Source organism: Benincasa hispida, chromosome 6 (genome assembly GCF_009727055.1).
Source record: "Benincasa hispida cultivar B227 chromosome 6, ASM972705v1, whole genome shotgun sequence".
Classification (NCBI taxonomy): domain Eukaryota; kingdom Viridiplantae; phylum Streptophyta; class Magnoliopsida; order Cucurbitales; family Cucurbitaceae; genus Benincasa; species Benincasa hispida.
This window is the reverse complement of record NC_052354.1, coordinates 55,547,493-55,560,088: the sequence shown is the minus strand read 5'-3', so window position 1 is coordinate 55,560,088 and position 12,596 is coordinate 55,547,493. Positions and strand designations below refer to the sequence as shown.

Below are 12,596 nucleotides of genomic sequence, written 5' to 3'. Positions count from 1 at the left end.
AAATCAAAAAACCACCCTCAAAGGCAGGAGTTCCCAACTCACTCAAGATTGAGGTCATGTTACTTATGGTCATCCTAGTGAAGTGAAGTCTCTATCATGAACGATGTTATATAACGAGACTATAACACTTCGTAGTCCGGTCTTATACAAACTCCTTTGTATAGGACGCCCCTGACATGCAGAAATGCATGTCATCTTAGGTCTTTTACTTAAAGTATGAAGGTTGTTAGGCAGAATATGCAACAATTATGCTAGGAATTCACGAGAAAGTGAGCTTACATCGTTCAACATGATGAATCTCGGCTAACCCGTTATTATGCGTTCAATGTTCTATTTTTGTAGCTAATACAAGAAGTGGATGCAAAGCGAAAATCAGACCACCACATAGACGACTGCATGTGGAGAAACATTCCATCGCAAAGGCGAACGCATTCGATCAACACATGGATGTTGCGGTAATTAGTCGCATGCGTCCATCGCATGGGAGTTGCGCTTGTCAAGCGATTGCGGTCATCGTGTAGAGTTACGGTATTAAATGAATGCGAACACCGAATGATTGCAGCTACACGATAAAGCATGGTAAAGGGATCAAGGCAAGGTTGGTGGAATGAACGCATCAACGCATCTACCTTGGAAAAATCAAAAGATGATGTTGACATTTCACCTACCATGCCGTTAGCTGTAGAGGTTCAGAAAAGGATTAACGCGCCAAATGTCAGAATCAAAGCAGTCCATTAATGCTGTCAGCGATCCAAGCTCTATAAATAGAAGCTGATGAGCAGAAATTAAAGCATCCAAGGTTTTCGCTTGAGGTTCGTTTAGGGCGGATCCTTGTGATCCAGATAAAAATGCGTGAGAAGATGCTTGAGAGTTCTTAACCTCCTTCATCTATTCCGAGTGACGATCGGAGCCTTCGACCAAAGCTAGATCTCGAGAGAGTCAGCTCTATCGCCCATCCATGGCACCACCGATAGCCTTGACGCACATCCACTGGAAGCAAGTCTTTGCTTCCAGCCGGTCATTTCATTTTCCTTTCTTTTCTTATATTATATTGTATGGCATTTTGTGATTAAGGAATTAATACAATTTTTTTTCAATGCATTTCTCTGTCTCCTTCGCTCCATCTCCATCTTCTTTGCTTAGCATCTTTACTTTCATTGCAACACTTAGTGAGATTGCTTGGGCATCGTATACTTAGTCATGTGGATTAGGGATATGAAGCATGTAGTAACCCACCGAGAGGTGTGCGTTGCGTGACTGTGTGAGTAACTTTATTTGCTTAGTGTGAAGCTGCGGCAATGCCTGTCTATAGACTAACGCAATGCTTGTCTATGAGTAAAGTCAGCAACAACCAACTGCTCAGGAGGGTAAGTGGGTGGTCGTAATAAGCAATGTATACATTGTTCACTAGAGATAGGAATAATCTTAGGTCAGCCAAGTTCATGCGGTTACCTTGTCCTATGAGCGCATCATTCATCATTTAGGCATACTTGGGAGAGTAGCCTAAAACCCAAATCTAAGACTCGAGAGAGCGGATTGGAACGCATAGGCAAGAACGAGGGACTTAGAGATAAGCTTCGTTTACTAACCTGCATCGCATGGACCCTAGGAATAGGTATGGTATTATGTGGTCGCCTTATTTGCGTGTGTGTCACTTTGTCATCACATAAATAAGAATAGAGGCTTATGTGTAGGTCCTATAGACTTATCGCATATATCGCATGCGTTCGAGCATTAGAAGCTGTAACATTCACAACGAGAGATAATTTACTATTGTATGTGTGTTGCATGATCGTATAGCTTGCGTTGACTAAGGTTGCCCTTGCGGTCACTCTTAAGGGTTGCAATGAAATCATCTCCACATTTTATCTATTTTCCCATTCATTTATTTCATGTCAAGACTTGTCGTGTCTCTACCTCTCATTCATATTCTCATTGCGTTATCTGTTAGTTAGGAGTAGGAGTAGAGTTAATTTAGCAACCCCTCAAATATTCTTTTATTCAAACCACCGCATGCACATTACCACATTCATTTTGCTACAAGTCCCTGAGTTCGACCTCGGATCACCTGAGAAACTTGCGTTTGCGTTATACTTGGATTGAGCGCAAGAAAACTTGTGACAGGACGCATGGTCATCACATACATTTATTAACGCATACTCATTCCAACGCATGACCATCGACGCATGACTATCAACGCATACACTTAGAACATGCATTGCATATTACGTCCAAGGGATTTTAGTTGTTGAGTAATTTGACATCTAATTTCCAGTCATCAAGTTTTTAGTGCTGTTGCCGGGGACTTGGCAGCTAATTGTTTGTTGAGTATTGTGCCTCTGCAGGCAAACTTTTCATCTTGGGAGTATTGCAGCTTGTGTGACCAGGTTGCAAACAATACTGAAGTGTAGGCGATGCGTTGAAAGCTAGTATTGACCCCAAGGTAGAAAGGCAATCAGTCGCAAAAGAACTAAAGGTAATTCTAAGCACATGGTGGCCAACATGCACCCAATAATTGCCAGAAGTTCCAATGGTCAAGGAAACTTGACCCAAGCAGTTGAGAGCTATCTCCTGCATGGAAGACTCCTTGCGGTGACACATTCCTATTTTTTAGGGATGTCATTTACTCTATCTTTACCTTGTTTTCTTAGTTTAGGTTTACTTTTTGTTATTTTGGATATATGACTGCTTCCTTGGTTGTGGTGTGTTTGCTCTTGTAGGTACGACAATAAGTCTCCTCGGTGCGCAGTACAATGGAAGAATCGCCTCCGCCCTTCAACGCATGGCTTCAATCGCGTGAATTCCAAAGCATAATCGCATGCGTTGTTCTGCCTAAGGTTCTATTCTTGTTATCTTGTATGCCTTATCCTTTTGAAATCCTTTCTTTCCCGATTGCATTGCTTTGTGGTGTTTCTATGATGGTATATATAATGCACCACATCTTCTAACTAATCATCGCAAGGCGCTCCTTACTTTTATTAGCCTCTTCAAATTTTAGAAGTCTTAAGTTTTATTTTGTGCAAACCTTCGTTCAAACATTTATTACCTCATTTTAGTAATTTTATTTTTAGCTTTGCGGTGAGAACATTGCCAACCTCTAAGTTTGGGGGTGGCAGCGGTCTCGGAGAATTACGTTCATTGCATTGCGATCATTTGAAAAAAAAAGTGAAGCGAGTTTTTGAGAATAATAACTCCACTGTCAACGCAATGGGGAAACCCATGTTGATAAGAGTTAAGTTGAGAAAGACACTTACCCGAAGTTGGATGTCCGCATGACACATGTGGGGGCAAGCCAAAACGAAGGTAAGTCGCCAGGATCAACGCAAAGCACAACTCCTCTGTCCGGCTCAAGCCAAATCGAACGAGACAAGAGTTGAGTTGAATATGGAACGCAACCAAAGTTGGATACCCGCATGACACACATGGGGGTAAGCCAAAATGAAGGGCGTAACCAGGTTCAATGCCGCACTTGAATAAGTCATCGCAAAGTTTTGAATTATTTTGACAAATGCATTCTCAAAACCTAAGCGCAAAATTGCGGTGGATGAATAAAAGTTTTTGAGCAAAGGCTTGCCGGATCTAAACTTAGAAAAGATATTTTTGAAAAAGCAGCCAAAGTAGAGGAGAGCTTTGCGGCGATTGTCAGAGGTATGAGGAAATTATATTATGAGAAGCTGGTCATCGCAAAGGAAAGCATGAAAGTGAGTTAGAATTTCTTGAATATAACGCATGCTTGAGGACAAGCATGATTTTAAGCTTGGGGGTGTGATGATATGCAGAAATACATGTCTTCTCAGGCCTTTTACTTAGAATTATGAAGTTGTTAGGTAGAATATGCGGCAATTATGCTAGGAATTCACGAGAAAGTGAGCTTGCATCGTTCAACATGATGAATCTCGGCTAACCCATTATTATGCGTTATTATGCGTTCAATGTTCTACTTTTGTAGCTAATTTAGGAAGTGGACACAAATGCGGAAACTGGACCGCCGCATAGACGACCGCATGCAGAGAAACACTTCATCACAAAGGCGAACGCGTTCGATCAACGCACGGATGTTGTGGTAATCAGCCGCATGCATCCATCGCATGGTAGTTGCACTCGTCAAGCGATTGCAGTCATCGTGTAGAGTTACGGTATTAAGTGAATGCGGACACCGAATAATTATGCTATACGATAATGCATGGTAAAGGGATCAACGCAAGGTTAGTGGAATGAACGCATCTACCTTGGGAAAATCAAAAGATGATGTTGACATTTCACCTACCACGCCGTTAGCTGCAGAGGTTCAGAAAAGAACTAACACGCCGAATGTCAGAATCAAAGTAGTCCATTAATGTTGTCGGCAATCCAAGCTCTATAAATAGAAGCTGATATGTAGAAATTCAAGCATCCAAGGTTTTCGCCTGAGGTTCGCTTAGGGCGGATCCTTGTGATCCAAAAAAAAATGCGTGAGAAGATGCTTGAAAGTTCTTCACTTCCTTCATCCATTTCGAGTGACGACCAGAGCCTTCGACTGGAGCTAGATCTCGGGAGTCAGCTCTACCACCCATCCATGGCACCACCGACAGCTTTGACGCACATCTGCTGGAAGCAAGTCTTTGCTTCAAGCTGGTCATTTCATTTTCCTTTCTTTTCTTATATTGTATTGTATGACATTTTGTGATTAAGGAATTAATACAATTTGTTTTCAATGCATTTCTCTGTTTCCTTAGACTCCATCTCCATCTTCTTTGCTTAGCATCTATACTTTCATTGCAACACTTAGTGAGATTGCTTGGGTATCGCATACTTAGTCATGTGAATTAGAGATATGAAGCATGTAGCAACCCACCGAGAGGTGTGCGTTGCGTGAATGTGTGAGTAACTTTATTTGCTTAGTGTGAAGCTGGGGCAACACCTGTCTATAGGCTAACTCAATGCTTGTCTATGAGTAAGGTCAGCAATAACCAACTGCCCGAGAGGGTAAGTGGTTGGTCGTATTAAGCAATGTATGCATTTTTCACTAGAGATATGAATAATCTTAGGTCAGCCAAGTTCATGCTGTTACCTTGTCCTATGAACGCATCATTCATTATTTAGGCATACTTGGGAGAGTAGTCTAAAACCCAAATCTAAGACTCGAGAGAGCGGATTGGAATGCATAGGAAAGAACGGGGAACTTAGAGATAAGCTCCATTTGCTAACCTGCATCGCATGCAACTTAGGAATGATATGATATAATGTGGTCACCTTATTTGTGTGTGTTTCACTTTGTCATCACATAAATAAGAATAGAGGCTTCTGTGTAGGTCCTATAGATTTATCGCATATATTGTATGTGTTCTAGCATTAGAAGCCATAGCATTCGCATCGAGAGGTGGTTTACTATTGTATGTGTGTTGCATGATCGCATGGCTTGCGTTGACTATAGTTGCCCTTGCGGTCACTCTTAAGGGTTGCAATGAAATCATCTCTACATTTTATCTATTTTCCCATTAATTTATTTCATATCAAGAATTGTCATGTCTCTACCTCTCATTCATATTCTCATTGCATTGTCTGTTAGCTAGAAGTAGGAGTAGAGTTAACTTAGCAACCCCTCAATATTCTTTTAATCAAACCGCCACATGCACATTACCGCATTCATTTTGCTACAAGTCCTTGAGTTCGACCTCGGATCACCCGAGAAACTTGCGTTCACATTATACTTGGTGTGAGCGCAAGAAAACTTGTGACAGGACACATGGTCATCACATACATTTATTAACGCATACTCATTCCAACGCATGACCATCGACGCATGACTATCAACGCATACACTTAGAACATGCATCGTATATTGTATCCAAGGGATTTTAGTTGTTGAGTAATTTGACATTTAATTTCCAGTCATTAACCCCCGCTCGCATGTCTCCACATGAATGATCAGAATCAGACTATCTGTAGCAAGTCACAACACTCGTAAGTATTCTACAAAGCAGGCTGCATCCTTAGTGTTACCAGGATAAGGTTTCCCTCCTATATCCATATACTACAGAACATTTTGTTTATCACTTAAGGCATGATCCACCTACACGTCTCCACATACATGCTTAAGTTACAAAAGACAACCAAGGATCTTAGTTCATTGGTTTGTGGTAAAGCAATTAAAACATCCAATGTTTATAGACAAAAGTGAAGAAAATATCATATATTATACATCACAAACGTTTGTTCAAAACTGTGTTTACAAACTATAGAACCCAATGAGAGTTTAGAACATCATCCCCAATAATCTTCTACTTGTTCTAAAGTGAATGGGGTGTTCATACAACTAGTATAAAACAATAAACTAGGGCACTAAGGCCCAGTACAAAAATATCTTCCATTTGCCCTAGTCCAGCCGCGGACGGTTCCGTAGACCCATGCTCTGAAGGTGACCCTAAAAAACTGTAGCCATAAGAGCCTTCGTAAATGGGTCAGTAACGTTGTGCTTCGAAGAGATCTTCATGACTATCACGTCCCCTTGATGCACTATCTCGCGGATGAGATGATACTTCTGCTCTATATGTTTGCCATGCTTGTGACTCCTGGGCTTCCTTGAGTTCGCCACAGTACCACTATTGTCATAATAGAGGGTGATGGGCCTAGACATATCTGGAACAACTTCCAGATCAGTTAAGAACTTCCTAAGCCAAACGGTCTTCTTAGCAGCATCACAAGCTGTACATACTCGGCCTCCATCATGGAGTTGGCAATGCACCCCTACTTAGTGCTTTCTACACTACTGCTCCTCCGTTAAGAGTAAAAACTGACCCTGAAGTGGACTTCCAAGAGTCCTTATCAATCTGAAAGTCAGAATCTGTGTATCCAATAAGGATAAAATCTCTAGTTCCATACATGAGTATGTAGTCCCTTATTCTCTGAAGATACTAGAGGATGTTCTTAACTGCGGTCTAATGTCCTTGGCTTGGGTTAGACTGATAACTACTGACTATTCCCACAGCATAGCAGATGTCTGGTCTTATATAGAGCATCACATACATCAAACTGCCAACGAAAGATGCATATGGGACCCGGATCATGTCCTCAACCTTTTGAGGCATCTTAGGACACATTTCTTTAGACAAAGTAACTCCATGCCTGAACGACAGTAGGCCCATTTTGGAGTTCTACATCGAGTACTTGAGCAACATCTTGTTAATGTATGATGCCTGAGACAATGCTAGCACTTTGTTCTTATGATATCGATAGATCTGTATACCAAGAACAAACTGAGCCTCTCCCAAAACTTTCATTTGGAATTGGGTCATTAGCCAGTTTTAACTGTAGTCAATAGTTCTACATCATTCCCAATGAGTAGGATATCGTCTACATATAATATTAGGAAAACTACTGAACTGTTGATGATTTTCTTGTTGATATAAAGCTCATCAACGTTTTGGTCAAGTCCGTATGATTTGATCGCAGTATCAAATCGAATATTCCAAGATTGAGACGCTTGTTTCAGCCCATAAATGAACCGATTCAACTTACAAACTTTTTGCTCTTGACCTTGGGCAATGAATCCCTCGGGCTGTACCATATAAATGGTCTCTTCAAGATTGCCATTTAAAAAGGCAATCTTGACGTCCATTTCCCAAATCTCAAAACCATAATAAGCAGCAATGTACAAGAGGATGCGGATCGACTTCAACATGGCAACAGACGAGAAATTTTCCTCATAGTCGACTCCTTCCATCTGGGTATAACCCTTTGCTACAAGTCGAGCCTTGAAGGTTTGCACCTTCCTATCGGCAACCCGTTTCCTCTTGTAGACCCATTTACAACCTATAGGTCGGACCCTATTAGGCTGATCTACAAGATCTCACATTGAGTTAAAGTACATCGACTCCATCTCGAGATCCATGGCTTTGACCCATTAATCCTGGTCAACATCCTCCATTGAATTTTCATAAGACAACGAATCCTCAACGTCGCCATTGGCTACCATGTCCAGGATTTTCGTGAAACCCATATAGTGAATAGGTGGGTTCACAACCCTCCCATTGCGTCGAGGTTTCCTCAACTCTTGAGGTGAAACCGACCTACCAGATGAACTATCATAAAAAACTCTTGCTGATGAAGCAGACCCTTCAATAACATGTGCTGAGCAACCCCATATGCAGAAGTGACATAAAATCGCTTTCCACCCGTTCCACAACTCTAGAGGTGTTCTCGCAACACTCTTTGAAGGAACACAGTTGAGTATGTACATCGCAGTCTCCACTGTAGAACCCCAAAACGAGTTCGGTAAGGAAGCGAAGCTCATCATCAACCGAACCATGTCTAACAAGGTTCTGTTTCTCCTCTTTGCTACACCATTGTACTAAGGTGTACCTGGCGCTGAGATTTGGAAAACGATTCCATGTCCTATTAAATAGTCTTGGAACTCCGAATGCAAAAACTCTCCATCTCGATCCGATCGAAGTGTCATAACCTGTCTATCCAATGCATTTTCAACTTCAGCCTTGAACTCTCTAATCTTTTCAAAAGATTCATTCTTTTGTTACATCAAATAAACATACCCATACCTAGAGTAGTCATCAGTAAAAGTGATAAAATACTCATAGCCTCCTGATAACTGGTAGAAATACAAGTTATTACAGCTCAAATTATTAAAACAATGGGAGAAAACGATGGTAAAATAGGCAATATTATGTTTGAATGCGCCAAACTAAAAGAAATTGTGATCACTAATACCTATCGCATAAAAACAGTTAATTTGCCTATTTCCGTGCAGGTACAATGTGATGGCGTAAATGAAATTGCGATCCAAAGATACAATGCGATGGTGCATTTGAGTTTGCAATCACAAAAAGTACCTAAAAAGCGATCGCATAAAGACCTTACATAAAGGCAACAACATAATACATCATGATGGGACGTAAAGCTTATAATGGTCAATTTCGAAATACAGTTGACAGCCATTAAAGACCATACCGTTGCAAGTACATTGAACTTTTGGTGACTTTCAGACAGTGCAACAGAGTATGAAAATTAATGTTGCCCATCTTTGCAATCATTAGTAAGAAGAGCTGCTTCACCTTGAAATCTATAAATACCCAATGCTACCAANCCAGATGAACTATCATAAAAAACTCTTGCTGATGAAGCAGACCCTTCAATAACTCTTGTTGAAGTTTTAGTAGTTTCGTTGGAAAACTCATGTAACATGATCTTACTATGTGGACTGTGCTCCCTAATATGATCCTCCTCCAGGAAGGTAGCATTCATAGAAATAAACACTCTATTCTCCGCTGGATCATAAAAGTAACCCTCTCATGTACCTTTGGGGTAGCCTACAAAGAGGCACAACCTCAGCCATGTTTCCAATTTCTTTGGATTAGCCTCAAGCACATGTGCTGAGCAACCCCATATGCAGAAGTGACATAAAATCGCTTTCCACCCGTTCCACAACTCTAGAGGTGTTCTCGCAACACTCTTTGAAGGAACACAGTTGAGTATGTACATCGCAGTCTCCACTGTAGAACCCCAAAACGAGTTCGGTAAGGAAGCGAAGCTCATCATCAACCGAACCATGTCTAACAAGGTTCTGTTTCTCCTCTTTGCTACACCATTGTACTAAGGTGTACCTGGCGCTGAGATTTGGAAAACGATTCCATGTCCTATTAAATAGTCTTGGAACTCCGAATGCAAAAACTCTCCATCTCGATCCGATCGAAGTGTCATAACCTGTCTATCCAATGCATTTTCAACTTCAGCCTTGAACTCTCTAATCTTTTCAAAAGATTCATTCTTTTGTTACATCAAATAAACATACCCATACCTAGAGTAGTCATCAGTAAAAGTGATAAAATACTCATAGCCTCCTGATAACTGGTAGAAATACAAGTTATTACAGCTCAAATTATTAAAACAATGGGAGAAAACGATGGTAAAATAGGCAATATTATGTTTGAATGCGCCAAACTAAAAGAAATTGTGATCACTAATACCTATCGCATAAAAACAGTTAATTTGCCTATTTCCGTGCAGGTACAATGTGATGGCGTAAATGAAATTGCGATCCAAAGATACAATGCGATGGTGCATTTGAGTTTGCAATCACAAAAAGTACCTAAAAAGCGATCGCATAAAGACCTTACATAAAGGCAACAACATAATACATCATGATGGGACGTAAAGCTTATAATGGTCAATTTCGAAATACAGTTGACAGCCATTAAAGACCATACCGTTGCAAGTACATTGAACTTTTGGTGACTTTCAGACAGTGCAACAGAGTATGAAAATTAATGTTGCCCATCTTTGCAATCATTAGTAAGAAGAGCTGCTTCACCTTGAAATCTATAAATACCCAATGCTACCAAACAAGAAAAAAAAGGGGGAGAGAGAGCAAGAAGGTGAGGCGAAGCTAAGAGAAAGAATCCTTGGAAAGAAATCGATTTTCAGAGAGGTCGAGAGACTGTCGGATAACAATACGAAGGAGAGATATCTAACCCTCACGAAAGCAAGAGTCCACAAATCGGAACAAGGTTGAAGTGATAAAGAGTAGTGTAAAAAGCCACGGAAAGCAAGACATTGCTTACCTAGCTTGATATTTCTCATTCCATTTGTTGTTTTGTACTCAACACTTTATTTGCAAAAATGGAAACTTCATTTCAATTTATGTTTAGTCTCTCCATACCATGCATGAGTAACTAAATTTGTGAATGGGTTGAGAAGTACTTAGCTAGCATGACTTAAGCTATGCACTTTATGCGATTATCTATCCTTATGTATGTGTCATTCATCATTTGGAGTACTTGAAAGAGTAGTCTAAAGATAGAATCTATGCTTGAGAGAGTTAGATTAGATCGCATAAGCAAGAGTAGAGACTTAGAAATAAGTTCTATATGCTACATTCCATACACATTGCATGCGTCCTAGAAATAGGAAATGTGGCATTATGCATTGAGAAATGTAGTACTTGATATTTATGTGTAGCATGATCACATGACTTGTACAAAATCTTGAGAAATGTTAGCTAAATTTCTTCTCAACCCCTTCATCACATAATTGATACAACACTACCCTTTCGTCACTCCGCGTTTAACTCCAACGTATTAGAAATTCTAAATTAAATCACTACTTCTTTATCACCATCACAATAGAGTCAGAGAGTCCGTAGCATATCTATTTAGTAATCCTTGCATTCGATCCTGGACTTACCAGTACCCTAAGAAGGCTTATAGTTGGGCTTTGTTAGGAAAACTTGTATGATCATCGCATGATAAACCAACGCATCAAGTTTTTGGCGCCGTTGCCGGGGATTATGGTATAGATTGCACTAACATCAAATCTCTTTGATCTTTACAGCTTTCGACCTTTTTTGCATTGCTATTCCATCTGTAAAGGAAGAAGCAAGCGTCACATGAGCGAAGGACATACTCCTGAGCTTAAATACGACCTAAAGATCAAAAGAACCTTTTGCAAAAGACAGAAAAATAGACGTAAACGACAAGGAAGAGTTCACATAATGGCTGAACAACCTGAGGAATGAGTAGCAAATAAAAATAACATAATGGCAAATCCTATCCTATTGGCAAATGATCGCAGTAGACCCATCCAGGACTATGCGTCACCAAATTTGTATGATTTCTCCCCAGGAATCATGAGACCAGCATTGGATGGATCAAGGTTCAAGATGAAGCCAGTAATGTTACAAATGATACAAACAACAGGATAGTTTTGAGGACGGCGTGGTAAAGATCCGCACGCCCATCTACGAAGCTTCATTGAAATTTGTAACACTTTTATGTTCCCTAATATTTCCCTAGAAGAGGTTCGACTCACGCTATTTCCATTTTCACTATGCGATAAAGCAGGAAAATGGGCTTACTCTCTCGAACTGGGAGAGATAACTTCATGGGAGCAAGTTGTGGAGAAGTTTATGAAGAAGTATTTCCCTCCCACAGAGAATGCCAGAAGGAGGAAATTGATCACCAATTTTGAACAAGAAGAAGATGAATCGCTTAGTGACGCATGGGCGAGATTCAAGAGACTAGTACACGATTGCTCACACAATGGATTGCCGAATTGTCTCCAAATGGAGATTTTCTATCATGGACTAAATTCTGCATCGCAGACAGCTGCCAATGCGGCAGCAGCAGCAGGTCTTTTAGACAAAACATATGATAAAGCAAAGAACATTCTTGATCGCATCTCGAAAAACCACGTAGATTGGCAAGAAAGCGATCAAAGAACAAAACCCAGAGAAGGTAATCCAAGTAATGGTGCCATCGCATCATTGCAAAATCAGATGAATGCGATGATAAATTTGTTGCAAGGCATCGCAATAAAAAATTTAGGAACTCGAAGTGGGCAAATCAATGCGATAAAGCAAACAAGCACCAGCTGTGTTGCATGTGAAGAATCGCATTCTATTGAGGAGTGTCCACGAAATCCTCAATCAATCTACTTTGTCAAAAAATATCCTTTTTCAAACACTTACAACCCGGGGTGGCGAAATCACCTTAATTTTTCTTGGAAGAACAACCAACAGTAAGGCAGTCAGTCTATGGCTCAGAGAGAGAAACTGCCAGGGTTTTTCCATAGAACTAATGGACAAAAACAACAATAAGCTAGCATCT

General features: G+C 40.5%; 1 non-coding gene across 1 annotated transcript; it reads right to left on the bottom strand.

The window, feature by feature from the left end:
• Positions 1-11,929: 11,929 nt before the first annotated feature.
• LOC120080620 lies at positions 11,930-12,036 on the bottom strand. Its single transcript, XR_005482574.1, has one exon. It is a non-coding gene; the product is annotated as a small nucleolar RNA R71 (small nucleolar RNA).
• Between the last annotated feature and the right edge of the window lie 560 nt (positions 12,037-12,596).